The sequence below is a fragment of the Phyllostomus discolor genome, chromosome 2, assembly GCF_004126475.2.
Source record: "Phyllostomus discolor isolate MPI-MPIP mPhyDis1 chromosome 2, mPhyDis1.pri.v3, whole genome shotgun sequence".
NCBI classification, from domain to species: domain Eukaryota; kingdom Metazoa; phylum Chordata; class Mammalia; order Chiroptera; family Phyllostomidae; genus Phyllostomus; species Phyllostomus discolor.
The window spans coordinates 100125060-100138703 of NC_040904.2; positions in this window are offsets into that span (position 1 = coordinate 100125060).

Genomic DNA, 13644 nt, shown 5'->3' on the forward strand with positions numbered 1-13644 from the left:
CAAGTATTTGCTCAGTATGAAGTCAGTTTTAATCAGCCCTGTTCCACCAGCTTCAAAAACAGGAGCCTGGCAGCTTTTCATTTCAGGGCAGTAACCTACCCGGGAGGCCTGAAGAATGATTCTGACAGTGTTCCAAGAGAATCTCTCCCTGCTGTTATGTGCCTGTGTGCAGGTACAATGTGTATGTAGGAGGGTGGAAAAGGCAAGACAGGGTGGGCCTTTATGTTCAGTGGGTGGGTGGAGAGGACCTGCTGTGCTGTGTATGTCAGTCACATTTCACAGCTCTGACAGGCTGTAACTTCCAGTAAACCTGGTGATAATTTCTTAGCTGCTTTTCCCACTGAGACTCATTAAGCTATAAAAATATGGTAGCATTGTAGGCATCTATGCCCATGTCTCCTGTATTAGTCTAGCTCCTTCGAATGGATATAATCTTTTCCGTCCATCCCTCCCTCACCCCCAGCAGTTAGGGACAAAAACATCTCCTGCCAAGTGAAGAACTAACTGAAAGCTTGTGACAGTGACTCTTTTGCCTCCTAAACCACTATTTTCCAGGAGTGCATTGGGCCACTTTGGGAATTCTTCAATACGTCCTCACTGTGTTTTGACTGACAGGCCTCCTGTATCATTATACCACCTCCCTGCCCGCTAGAGTGTACTTGGTAATCCCTTTTTAAACTTGCTGTTCTCCAGTAAGTGCTACTTACCCTCTGCCTTGGGTTCTCCCATGCTTTTCCTCCCTCCTCTGTCCTCTGTCCTGTGTCCTCTCTCCTACAGTCATCACTTCGGAAACAAGCCCCTTCAGCCCACATCTAGGGTGGGGAGTATGGGTGGTTTTCATTTGCTCCCGAACAGTTTGTATTTCTCCCCACCCTCCCTCCATGTGATTCAGCTGGGGACGGTGCCAGTCATAGTGATTGCTTCAGACAATCCAGGCCAGACAATAAGAGTTTCTTAAGGAATTTTGTTGAAATGAGAAAAAAGTACTCTCTTTCCTACCAGGGTTATTAAACTAACCCTGACTGACCAGTATAACTGGTAGCTGCTGGGGACATTCTTTGTCATCATTTGAGGACAAGCTGCCTGAAAATGAATCCAACGTGAAAGGCAGATACTAGAGATGGGGAGAGACAGATTTCCAACCATAACACCTGAGCACCTGAATCCTCCCACATTTGAAGTCATTTTTCTCTAGCAATTATTTCTATTATATGAGCTAATACACTTTATTCTTAGGCCGATTTGACTTGGGTTTCCATCCCTTGCAATTAAAAGTCTTGACTTAGGCAATGCCTGTCAGCCAGCTGACATATATGTCCACTCATATTTACTCTGTCTCTCCCTCTGGGCCCTACTTAGTCGGTGATAGTGCCTCACCTGTACCCTAGACCCCTCAGCTCTCCTCATGACCCTCATCAGTGTTACAATCCCATACGTACATGCATCTAGGACTTTGTAGTTTACCCAGGGCTTTCCCATTATGCTTGATTCTCACATAACTCTCTGAGGAATGCAGAGGAGGCCTTATAACCCTCTTTACTCAGCAGAGAAAACAACTTGAAAGAATGATGACAAGTTGAATATGATGAGTTTCCAGTATCATATTCACAGTAACTGCTGGGACTCAAGCCCCAGTTTCCTGAGTCATGATCTAGAAGAATCCTTTCTTTCATATTGTGTGGCCTCCCTGGGCACAAACTTGGCTCTAATGTAAACTCAGACTGTCCTCTCCCATGGAAACCTTTTTCTAATACCTGTAGGCCCAATGGGACAGAAGGCCTCATGTTTGTTTCTGTATCTCTTTCAGGCTGGCCATCCTCCATTTTCCAACAATTGGATTCCATTTTATCTGTGTACCACATGCCACAATTCTTTGTTACTGTAATAGGTTATTTCTCAAATATTGAACCTAGTTTAAGAATATGACTGGCTCTGAGTCATGTTATGACTGGGCTTCCCATTGACTCTTTTAACTCTCTAACTTCCTTAACACCCCAAGGCCTCCCACAAGGCCCCTCAAACCATCTATCATCCCTGCATATCTTCCTGACCTACTTTTTCAGCTCCCGTGCCCAGGCTTGGGTGTGTGACAGCAAAGAGACTAACTCGTGCACGTGTGGCCCTGCTGTCTGTTTGCATCTGGGCCCTTCCTCTAGATGGCTACAGTGGATCCTTCTCTACTTGATCTTTACCAGTCTGTTCATGATCTTTCATGCCTGGGATCAGTTTGCTTTTATACAACTTCCATAATAAACATTATTGGTTGCCTAGTCAGAATCCAATAATGGATTCAGTCAGCAACATTGGTTGCTTCTTTCTAATACCACCTGATTTTTGCCAACTGATCTTCTTCTCAAGGCAGTATATGTGCTTCTGGAGAAGCTAACTCTATAGAGTCATCTGTTGTGGACTATACAGTTGTTTCTGATTGAATCAAGGATAATCATATTGTAGTAATAATTGAGACTATTCATAAATACTTCATTTCTCCTAGATACATAGTAGGAGTACACTTCCTAGCTTGTTCATGTTGGGTATGGCCATGTGACTTGCTTTGGCCAATAAAATGTGAATAGATGCAATGCATGTCATTTCCAGAAAGAACCATTTAGAGCCAGTGTGTGATTCACCAGGTCCCCTTTCCCCTGCTGCACTGATTGCTATAGCATGTATCAAGGTGAAGTCTCCATCAGCCTGGGTCCCAGAGTGACTATAATGATAGGGCTCCCTCTGCCGATCTCCACTGGCATGTAGTGAGCAAGAAATAAATTTTTGCTGCATTACAAGCTGCTGAGATAGGGGAGTTGGCTGTTACTGCAGTATAAGCAGGCCATTCTAACTGATACAGTAATCTTATCCTCTTACCAGTGCCTGTGCCGGGAACCTAGCCTAAGCCAAGGAATCCATGGCATTCCTTGGTCAAGGAATTGGTTGAGAAAAAGGCTTGTTGTGGCTGTTGGTACACTGAGAAGAGAAGAGAAGAGAAGAGAAGAGAAGAGAAGAGAAGAGAAGAGAAGAGAAGAGAAGAGAGGTTTGCCAAGGCTTTGAGGAAAGAAGTTTCCTCACTTTTAATAGAGCAACCAGAGGAGTTGGATTTTCTTCATCTGGGCATTACTTGTAAATGTGAAGCCTGAAATTACTAAGTCATCTTGCTACCAGCCTGAGTATAAAACCAACACACAAGAAGAGTAATACCAAAAGAATGACAAAGTAATGATGCTAAAGCTCTGATTCATCATATCCAATTATTACCCTACCTTTGGACTTTTTCAGTTGGAAAAGCCACTGAGTCTCCTTTACTGTGAAGCCATTTGAGCTGGGTTTTCCGTTACACACCTCCAAACGCAACCTAAAAGTTTGTAACTTCCTTTCTAAGTTATCTTTACTTCCCACTCATCCATATAGCCTCAGAAAAATAATAACTAATAATAGTGTCCACTTTGTTACTATGTGTCTGGTACTATGCTAAGTGTTTTCCAGAAAGAGATTCTGATTCTGTTTCAGTGTAGTAAATACACGTGTGAGCTCAAGAGCAGAAACCTTTTAAAATTTATATTTGTTTCCCCCACAATGGTGATTCGTGGAAAGTAGATATGCTCAACAAACATTGATTAAGTGAACAAATGTAAATTAAGCTTTTCCCTTAAAGAACTTATAAGTCTCACAAACCTGAAAAATTAGAGATCAATACAAGAGATTATAAACTGTTAGGGGCTAAACTGAAGTTCCAAAAGGCATGTTGTTAACAAACAGTGAAGGCTATGAGGAAAGGATGCTGGGAGCAAAAGGTTTTTGGAGAAGGTCAGATTTGATCTTATAAAAAATCAAATCGGCATTGAAGAGTGAGAGAGTGTATATCGCATGGCATTCGGACAATAACAAACAACAAGGAACATGATGCATTGAAGACCATTCATTATAGGTGCTCAACAAAGGTCAGACCTTTTATTTTTCTTATGAGAAAATGGCCATTTTCTCTAGAATTTTTTGATGTAGTCTTGATATAAAAGAAGTGGCCACTACTTTATTTAGCTGTTTACTTGCTCAAATCCGTTGCACATAGTATAGTAGGCAGTCAAAGATGTTTATGAAATTACAAAGACATCTTTCTATGCACATTTTCTCCCCAGAGAAAAATGCTTCTAAGGGCTTTTCTGCCAAGCATTGTACTTTTCTGGCTTTCAACTCAATTTGTGGCACACAGTAGGCCCTTAGTTAATATTTGTTTGAATTGATTCAAATTATCCGTTTTGGGAAGAAATTATTTGCCTAGTGAGCCTGGTTTCTCAAGCACATCAGCACTTCATCATACCTCTGTCAGATCAGATTCTCAATAGGGTATCCTAACTACATGCTATTAAAATACCTAAATAGAAGCCCCATCTGTCTGAATAGACTGAGCCTGATGAGTCAGCGAGAAAGGTGGGAGGCTGATCCAGTCAGACATGAACTGATCCGGTGGGGAACAGGCAGCACTCTCCCATTGCCACTCCAGAGTGCTCACAACAGAACGTCCAGATTTATAAGACAAAACAGCACCATTAGGAAAACATGAGCGCTGAGGCAAGCCACAGGGCAGTGTCTGTGGGCTAATTATCAGAGGTCTGGCCGCAGCTCCTTGTCCCAGCTGTGGATCCTGCTGAAGCATTTGTGGGAGCAGGAGAAAGAAGAGCCTGGGGAGTGCTCCTTTCATAATTACTGTACCTCTGGAATCTAGATTTTGTTTTCACGCAATTGTTAAAAGCACTTAAAAAAAACAGGGTTTATTTTGGGAACTGTCATTGGTGAAGTCACCAAGGACTTAAAGACCTAAGATGAAATACAATGATGGAAAGTGTTGAGGAAGCTGCATCCATCCCCGCCCCACACCGCGCCCCCCCCCGCCACCCGCCCCAAGGATTTTGTACAAACAGCCATCCCTGATGAAATGTCACCAAACCCTCATTTCCAGTTTATCTTGGCTGCCAGGGTCCTAGTCACAATCAACTACGTTCTCAACTACCACATCTCCCTCTCCCCACCTCTGTCAATACCTTGGTTGTGGACTGTACTCTTTGATACTGCCATTAAAGAAAGAAAATGTTTTTGAGCAGTTACTCTTCACTATACCAAAACACATGTTAAAAAATGTTCTTTCCTGTGTTCTACTCCTCCTGGTAGCCATTAACACACAAGGCCTTGGACACAATAGGTGCTCAATAAATAATCTGTTAAACTGAAGCATGTCTCAGTTCTTCTGGCTAAGAAAAAAAATTGGTGTGCTTTCTTATTATCACACTGGTATGATTTCTCTTCTACTGTGCTGTCAACTTCCCTCTCCATATTCAACCTTAACCCAGCTCCCCATATACATGCAAACAGTCCCCCTGGATCCCCCCCTGGTACTGCTATTCCAACTTCAGGGTTTCCTTTCAGGTATTTTCTTTAAGTGAGAGGTAACTGGGAAGAATATAAAAATCAAAAGACCTGGATGCTGGTTCTAGCTGTGCTGTTTTAAATATGAGGGAAGCTCAGATTCTTCACCTCTGAAATAAGAATAATAGTAATAATATATGTCTGATTTACCTCTCAGGTTGGTGCAATTGTCAGATGAGCTAATATAAATGAAAGCCCTTTGAAAACAGAAAAAGCATTGTAAGTGACTGTTCTTGTGAGTTCCTAACTCCTTCTTTCAAATTCACATACCCAGTAGAGCACATGTAATATTATCGGGAAAACCCTTCACAGTGAGTTTCTTTCTGAAGGGGGCTCCTTCTCACCTCCCTCCCCCAGGAGAGGCTAAGTGGCTGGCATCCTGGGCCTGAATGGGATACTTACTTTGATGAATTCACTGGAGTCCAGGGTCAGTCCCTCAGCTTTGCAGTCTCAGAAACTTGATCTTGGCAGAGCCTCTGAGTTGATCAGACTCAGGGATGCTGACTCATACTAACTCACAAGAGACTGATATATAACCGAAATGCCAGCTGATTAATTTACAGTGGGAAACGTTTGACCTGATTTGCCCCTTTTCTCCATATAGGCCAGTTGTGATGGAAGAGAGATTATCAGAAGGTCACTCAGTGAGCAAGGGACTGACAAGGGGTGTTAGACAATTCAAATGTTTAATAACATCAGGCTCTGCTCACCAGCTCTGCTATCTTCTCAACAGGAATCCATTCTCCAGATGGTCTAGATGTTTCTGGCACCCTGGCAGGGAACCCAATTCCAGAAGCCAGTTTGCATGACCCAGAATGTGCCAAATGTACCCCTTTGCCCAAATTCCCTTGGCTGGCCAACCTTCTGCTGACCTACACATTGCTCTTTATATGCGTTAATTCTTTTCAGACTTTTTGTGGTGTGACTGGTTCCCAAAGCCAGTCTGCTGCCACAAAAGCACCTGGGGGATTTATTTAAAACTATAGACTTTTTTTTAGCTCTACTAGAAACTAAAATATTGGATTTGTGGAAGGGTTTAGGAATGTAAATGTTTACAGGGAGCACAAGTGACTCCTGATCATTAGCCAAATTAGGGAATCACTGATATAAAAGTTTTATTTGGCTAAGAATTATACTGCTGCTTTAAGATGACTTTGCATATTCTGACCTTATCCATTATGGATTGATTGTATACATTAACTCTCAGAACAAAATGTTGTTTCCTAGTTCTTAAAGGCCAGTCACTCTTGCATCATTAAACCAACTTTTTCCTCTTCCTTCCTCCCTTCTTTCCTCCCTCCCTCCCTCTCTTCCTTCCTCTTTTTCTCCCTTCCTTCCCACTTTCTTTCCACAAATATTTATAAATACCTAATTCATAAGGAAGTTTAACTAGAGAAGGTTGTGGCAATCAACACTCCAACTGCCAAAAGCAAAAGCTACTTTTAGATGCTAATAGACTTTGAAGATTAGGACACATAATCCTGGTGCTTTAAGGCCAACCAATAAAACACAAGGTCTGACATTGAATGGTATAGAGCCCATTTCCCTGTGGTAAGTAACCCCCGGTCTTGGCGTAGTTCCTGAGCTGATGTCCTCTAGGAAACAACCTTATACTTGCCATTAGCTTTGACGGAAACTACATGCCCCATTTCACTCATGGCAAAGAAAACAGATGTTTTCCCTCTCCATCTCACTAGCATCTGGCAGTGGCCTACTTCCAGCAGAACACCAAAATCAGGGGAATCAAGTGAGAATCCTCTAAGGAGGGAGGATAACTGAGTGATGGGTATCTCAATATACTAGGCATTGTGCTTTCAGAGTTGATATGCCTTTTGCATCACAAAAACTACTGATAGGGATTAATAGCCCCATTTCCCAGATAAAGAAGTGGTTACCTTGCTAAAGTTACTTGCAAGCATAAGTGGTAGAATTGGAATTTGAATCCAAGCCTGCTTGGTTTCCAAGTTCTATGTTCTTTTCATGATCCCTTGCTGCCTACTAAACAGGGTCTAGAAGTGAGTGTTTTGAGCATAAGATTGTGATATGTATATGTATTTACAGATGATATTTAAGTGTTTCTATACAGAATTATGTATATATGTGTATACATAGTACATGTGTACTATGTACATAGTACATGTGTATACTATGTATACACATATATACATAATACATATATAAATATATATATAATATATATACATACATATTTTTTTTCAGATATTCTACAATGAGAACTATTACATTCTTACATGTAAATTATACTGGCATTTCAACATGCATTTAGTTATACAGCTAGTTCTGGTTCCTTTATGGGAAAAATAAAGGCTATAATTGTGGACAGAACTGGGAGCCAGGACACCTGGTTTATAGTCCTGGCTCTGTCATTCACTCACTGTGTGTCTTGGAAAGCTCGCTTTTCCTCCCTGGGCCTCAGTTTCTTCATCTGCAAAAGTAATCTAATTTAGATTTCTAGATTAGACTGGATCTCTAGCATGGTAAGATTCTGAAACCCTGGTGACAACTGTTACCATGTTTCTTCATTGTTTTAGATCAAAGCATAGCAAATGAATACTAAAAAAAAAAAGAAAGCTGAATATATATAAAAGATACATTAGATTATTTAAAAATAACCAATGTTTACTGATATTTATTGAACGCTTTATAGATGCCAGGGACTGTGCTAATTAGTTTACAAACTTTTGATTCATTTTTATCACATCAAACCAATTTTTACCTACCCTTCTCTAAGGAACAAAGAAATAAGTAATCTGGTCACAATCCCATGGCTGTTAGGTAGAGAATCCACTGCTGAAATCCAGGCCTGATTCTAGGGACATCAGCTAAATATCATTCTATTTATCGTAGTATCTCACTTTATGCCTCCCACTCAGATGACCATGTAGGACATTCTTTAAAGTTCCATTTGAGATTTTTTGACCTTGGAATATGAGGAAAAAGTAGCCCATATGAGCCCATGTAAGAGAATTTCCTAGAGACTATGATTATATCATCTCCCTTTGGGAGGGCAGCAGTAAAAGTCAGGCTGAGTATGTTCAGGTTCAGAGAGTATTTTGTCATTTCAACTGTGTCAGAGGAAACATTATACTGATCTTCAGGCCCTGGCCAAAAAATTGTTTCTTTTCCTTAGTTTTATTAGCTTGATTTGCTTTCCCAACATTAAGCTTCTAAAAGGCCCCAAATTCCGCTGACCAGATCTAAATAGGAAGAAATAAATCCATGAGGGAAAACTTTTTCTGTCTGGTATTGATCCCATGAGCGCGAAGGGAAAAGGGAGGAAGAGGAAGACAGAGGACAATCAAAGGGCCTAGTCTTGTACAGACTGCAGCTGCCGCATTTGACATCCATCCTGTTCAAATGATGCCTTGATGTGATCTGTTTCCTGAGATCTTCCTGGACAGGGTGGCTAGGCTAAGCCACAGTCTAGGAAGAATTATAAACACATCATTAGCCTCTTCGAGCCCCAAGAGATCAGACCACAAGAGTGTCCAATCTTCGGACCAGGGATAGGAGAATAGGGAGGAAGGTGCAGATAGGGTCACCACTTTTTTCTGTTTTCTTCCTTGCTCACTACCCACATCCAAAGTCCTCTTTTTCTTCTTTGTGTGCCTTATATTATGTGTTGTTCAGGTGTATTGGAAAGAATTGGAAAAAAGTTGTCAATACATTGCTCAAACTAATTTAGAAGTCATTCTGTGTGGTGTACCCAAGCCTTCACTTTTGCTATGCATCAACAAGTTAAGTGGCATTTTATTTTTACTAAACCTACAGGTGGCACAAAGCTGGAAGATATAGCTACAGAACTAAACCAAAATTCAAAATTGTCTGGACAGTCTGGAGTGCCTTATCTAACTCAATGAGATGAAATGTTATCAGAAATAATTGCAGATTTCTATATTTAAGGTAAAAAAGAAAACTAGCTATTCAGGATTGAGGAGTTACCTGGACAGAGTTCGTTCATATGAAAGAATTGGGTGTTTTAATTAACTACAGGATGAATATTTGCTAAAACTATGATGTGTCTGCTGGAAAAAAAAAAAAAACCTACCCAGTCTTTGACTATAGGAAGGGAAGTAGGGTGGAGATCAGAGGCAGCCCTGACCTTCAGTGGGCTGTGGTCAGACCACACTGAGGTACTGGGTTCTGTGGTAGGTACCACAATTCTTGGGGGATATTGACCAACTAGAGCAAGGGATATAGGATAGTGAAAGTCAGGAAATCAGAGTTAATTGATATAAGTAATCACATTTAGCCTGGAGAAGAAAAGTAGCCAGCCAAAGGAACACCATATAGCTGTCTGTAAATATTTCCAATGCTTTCATGTGACAGGATGAATAAATTTGTTCTTCCATGTCAAGATGTAGAGCTAGACCAAGGAATAAAAGTTAAGGCCAAATTCAGTTCAGCACAAGAGCTGTTCAACAGCTGAGCCATTGTCTTAGAGAGAGTGAGATCCCAGATTCTAGAAAGTACTATGGTTAAGTCTGCTTTGGAGAAGAGCTTTACAGTGGTCAGGGATGAGATGCAAAGTATGGAAGCATTACTTGTTTCATTTTTCCTCTCTGGACCAAAGGAGCCATCATTGTCTCTGCTTTTCCACAATTGAATTCATCTCTCTGATTTTACCTGTTGTTTCCTATTTTTGCCTTGGGCCTAGACTTTAGAGCCATGCAGGCCTGAGGACCATGCCTAAGGGTTCAAAGCCTGTGACTTTCTGAGCAGGGACCATCACTTTGGAAAACCTGAGCCCCTTAGGAATTCTTCCCACAGTGAAACTCAAGGTCTTGTACTCATCCATTTGCATAGTAACAGAAAGATTCACTTTGCTTTTTGAGCATATGTTAAACAATTATTTCTGCTACAGAAATATTTTTATTATTCCATATATTGTACTTTTATTTATTTGAGTTACATGTGGTAATTCCTAGACACAGAACTTTGATAATATAATAATTTTAATAATAATTACATTTATTGCACAAAGGAAAAAAAGATGAATGGAATGTTTTGCTCTAAGACTTGCCTGTGCAACTAAAATAATGGAAAACTTATCCCTGCAAAGTACATTCGTACAGCCCTGAAAGAGATTGATGACCATGCCCCAGTCACCTCTTACCTTATAGCTAGCTATTCCATTAAGAAAGGCAAGCAGTCTCATTCTTGAGATCCTTGGTCCAGGAGCTGAGGAGCATTATAGCTCAAATTGCTTTTTCAGGAAAATACAAAACAGGCTTCAAACTCTCTTGGAATAAAATAACAATGGCAACAACACAACAACAAATACTCTCATATGCTTACTATATGCCAAGTACTGTTTAAGCATTTTCATAATTTACTTAGTCTCACAATAATCCTGTAGTAGGTGCTGGGAATATTAAAAAAGAGAAGTTTTGTAACTTGCCCTGGGTCACAGAGCTCACAAGATGGCAGTCTGGGGAGTTGAGCCCATGAGTTCCAACTTCAGAATCCAGGCTCTTACCTGCCATGCTGTATACACCAAGATACCACATACCCTCTCATTTTTAGAATGCTGACTGCAATTCCTTGAGATAAATCCACTGCTAAAGCTTCTATTTTCTACATCTTATAATATTTTTAAAGCATGTATACTTTCTCCATTAAAAAATAATAGTGTAATAGCTATGAGTCCTGACTATATTGTAAGGTAAACCTGGACTCAGATGCAGGCTACCCACTGATAAATTGTTTAATTTCTTTAGTTTTCTTATATGCAAATGCATAGATTTATAGATTAAGTAAGATAAAATGTGTAATGTGCTTAAGTAGGGTGCCTGGTCCAGCATCAGTGCTCAGGAAGTGTTAGCATTCATTAGTATGTATTATAATCAAAGGAAATGTGGGAAGACTGAAAGCAGAAATAAGAAAACACCAATAGTTCCACCACCTGAACTGATTTTAAGCTATTTCATTTTGTCTTTTACCTATGTTTAAGAGAAAGTAATGTTTGGCTGTTGTTTCTGATTCTGGGAGTAACTCCTGGTAGCCATCATGGCCTGTTTGCGGAGCCATGATGAGTGGTGGGAATAAAATATGGAGGTAAAAACGGGTGTACGTATGTGTGTGCAGAATTGCTCTGCATGATACAGAGAGGCGAATCAGAATCCCAAGGGGAGAAATGATTTAATCTCTGACTTAGATTTTCTAGCAATCCTTGTTAAAGACAGAGAAGGAAGTCACTGAGGGCCCTGGATGTTGGAATTAGAACTGTCCCAATCAAAATGGACTACCTTTGTGACATCCCAGTCTGTTGCCAGTGACGTAGAATCTCTGAGAACAGAGAGTCGTTTATCTAGCCCTCCAACCCTTCTGAGTCATTCTCTCTGACTCATTCTTTTCAGGTGTAGCCAGGGTGGTCTCTTCCATGTTTTCCCATCTCAAGTTGGGCTGAGCCAACTTAAATGAAATTAGGCAATAGTCTTGTGAATGCTTTAGCGGTAGGGAATGTGACCAGGAAGATTGTTTCCCTCAGGGCCTGAATTAAAGATAGTGCCAGGATCCAAGGAGAAAATGCTTGACCAAACTAATTTATAATCACAAGGTAATGTTGCTTAGTGACAGCTTAGGAAAGGATGTTACTTACTTACCCCTAAAATCCAGGCACCAATGTTTCTATTTAATCATTTACTTTTCTTTGCTTATTTATATCCACTAGTTGGATATATTAGATTGGTTTGAAAGTTATCACTTATTATCCATTAAGTAAATCTGGACTCTTAAGATTGCAGGTCCTGTGTGTTGCCAGAATCATACCTCAATGAGAAAGATTAATGGGTAAAAATAAGAAAATGGAATAAGGACCTCTCTATGTCTATGGCTAACCTTTGGGGGAAAAACCATGCAACCAAAATCTTCTTCATTAGTCACCTATGGATATAGATTTTCAGTTGTGTCTAGTCCTCCATGATGACCCCTTGCTGGTACTACGGGGAACCATTTACTCAGTTTGATGAAGTCTATTAGGAGGGGGAAACAAATCCTGAAATTTAAGATAAAAATTGAGCACATCTTGGTGGAGAACTATTACGTGTAAATATTCTACAAAGAAATATCACATGTAAATCTTCTGTTAAGCAGTTATTAGAAAGTTGTACAGGGCGACCCCTAGCAGGTGCACAAACTAAATTGAGGAGGAGATGGGAGTGAGGGGTGGGGCTTAGAAGGAACAACAGGTTGCCAGGCAGAGCCAGGCCATTTGAGGGGATGCAGCTGGGAAAAAAAAACAAAACACAAAAGTAAGTGGAAAGGGTTCCATCCCTGGGAGTCTAGGAAGTAAAGTCCAAAGAGTCCAAGGGGTGAAGTTTGGCCTTGCCAAGGCACCAACGAGGGATGGAGGGGTGCATAGAGAGGCCTGGGAAATCCCAAGTAACTAAGAGATCCAGTGTTGGGAACTGCCCTGCCTGGTTTCAGGAAGCTGTAACCCCCCCATAGCTAAAGCTGAGTGAGAGACCTCCAGACCAGGAGACACTTAGGAGACAAGCTTATCTCCCTGACAGGAGCACTGCTTCTGCTCCTTGGCTGGCCCCCATTGCTTGGTTGGTTAGCCAATGACGAGTAAGATTCCTCAGAGGAGGATGGATCTAAGACAGGCACGATCACGTGGGAAGGCCCTCAGGGAAGGGCTGTGGGGGGCTGTGGAAGGAGGGGGTGATCGACCCTTGCCCCTCGGCTTTGACAAAGCCTGAGTCCTCATTCTACCTGCAAGAAGTCTCAAACCTCTCGGCTGCCTTGTTTCCTCTGCCTGACTCAAGCCTGTAACAATGACAAGGAGTGGTGCAGCCCTATGCTGGGAATGGTGGGATTCCCAGGGTGATGAGGCCTGAAAAAAGGATATGTAAAATCCCATGAAGCCTGCTTTGCTGAGGATGCTCTTAATTAGATTATGAACACCTGGGCAGGAAATGAATTTAGCCCCTTAAGTTCTGTAGTTTTTTAGGTGATAAGACCCCAACTCAGTGTGAGCCCTTTTTAGCTCTTGGAACGTTATCTATTTGTTTGATCCTCACTGCCAGACAATGGTTAATAAGCTGTATCTGTGTTCCTACCCAAAAATACCTAATAAAAGCCTGCTCAGGCAGCGGCATAGGGCGCTCTCTCTCCTTTAGAGAGAGTGGCCGTGCCATCCCTATTCCTCCTCAGGACTCAGTAGTCCATGTGTATTTCTCTTGTATCTCGACCATCCACAGTGCT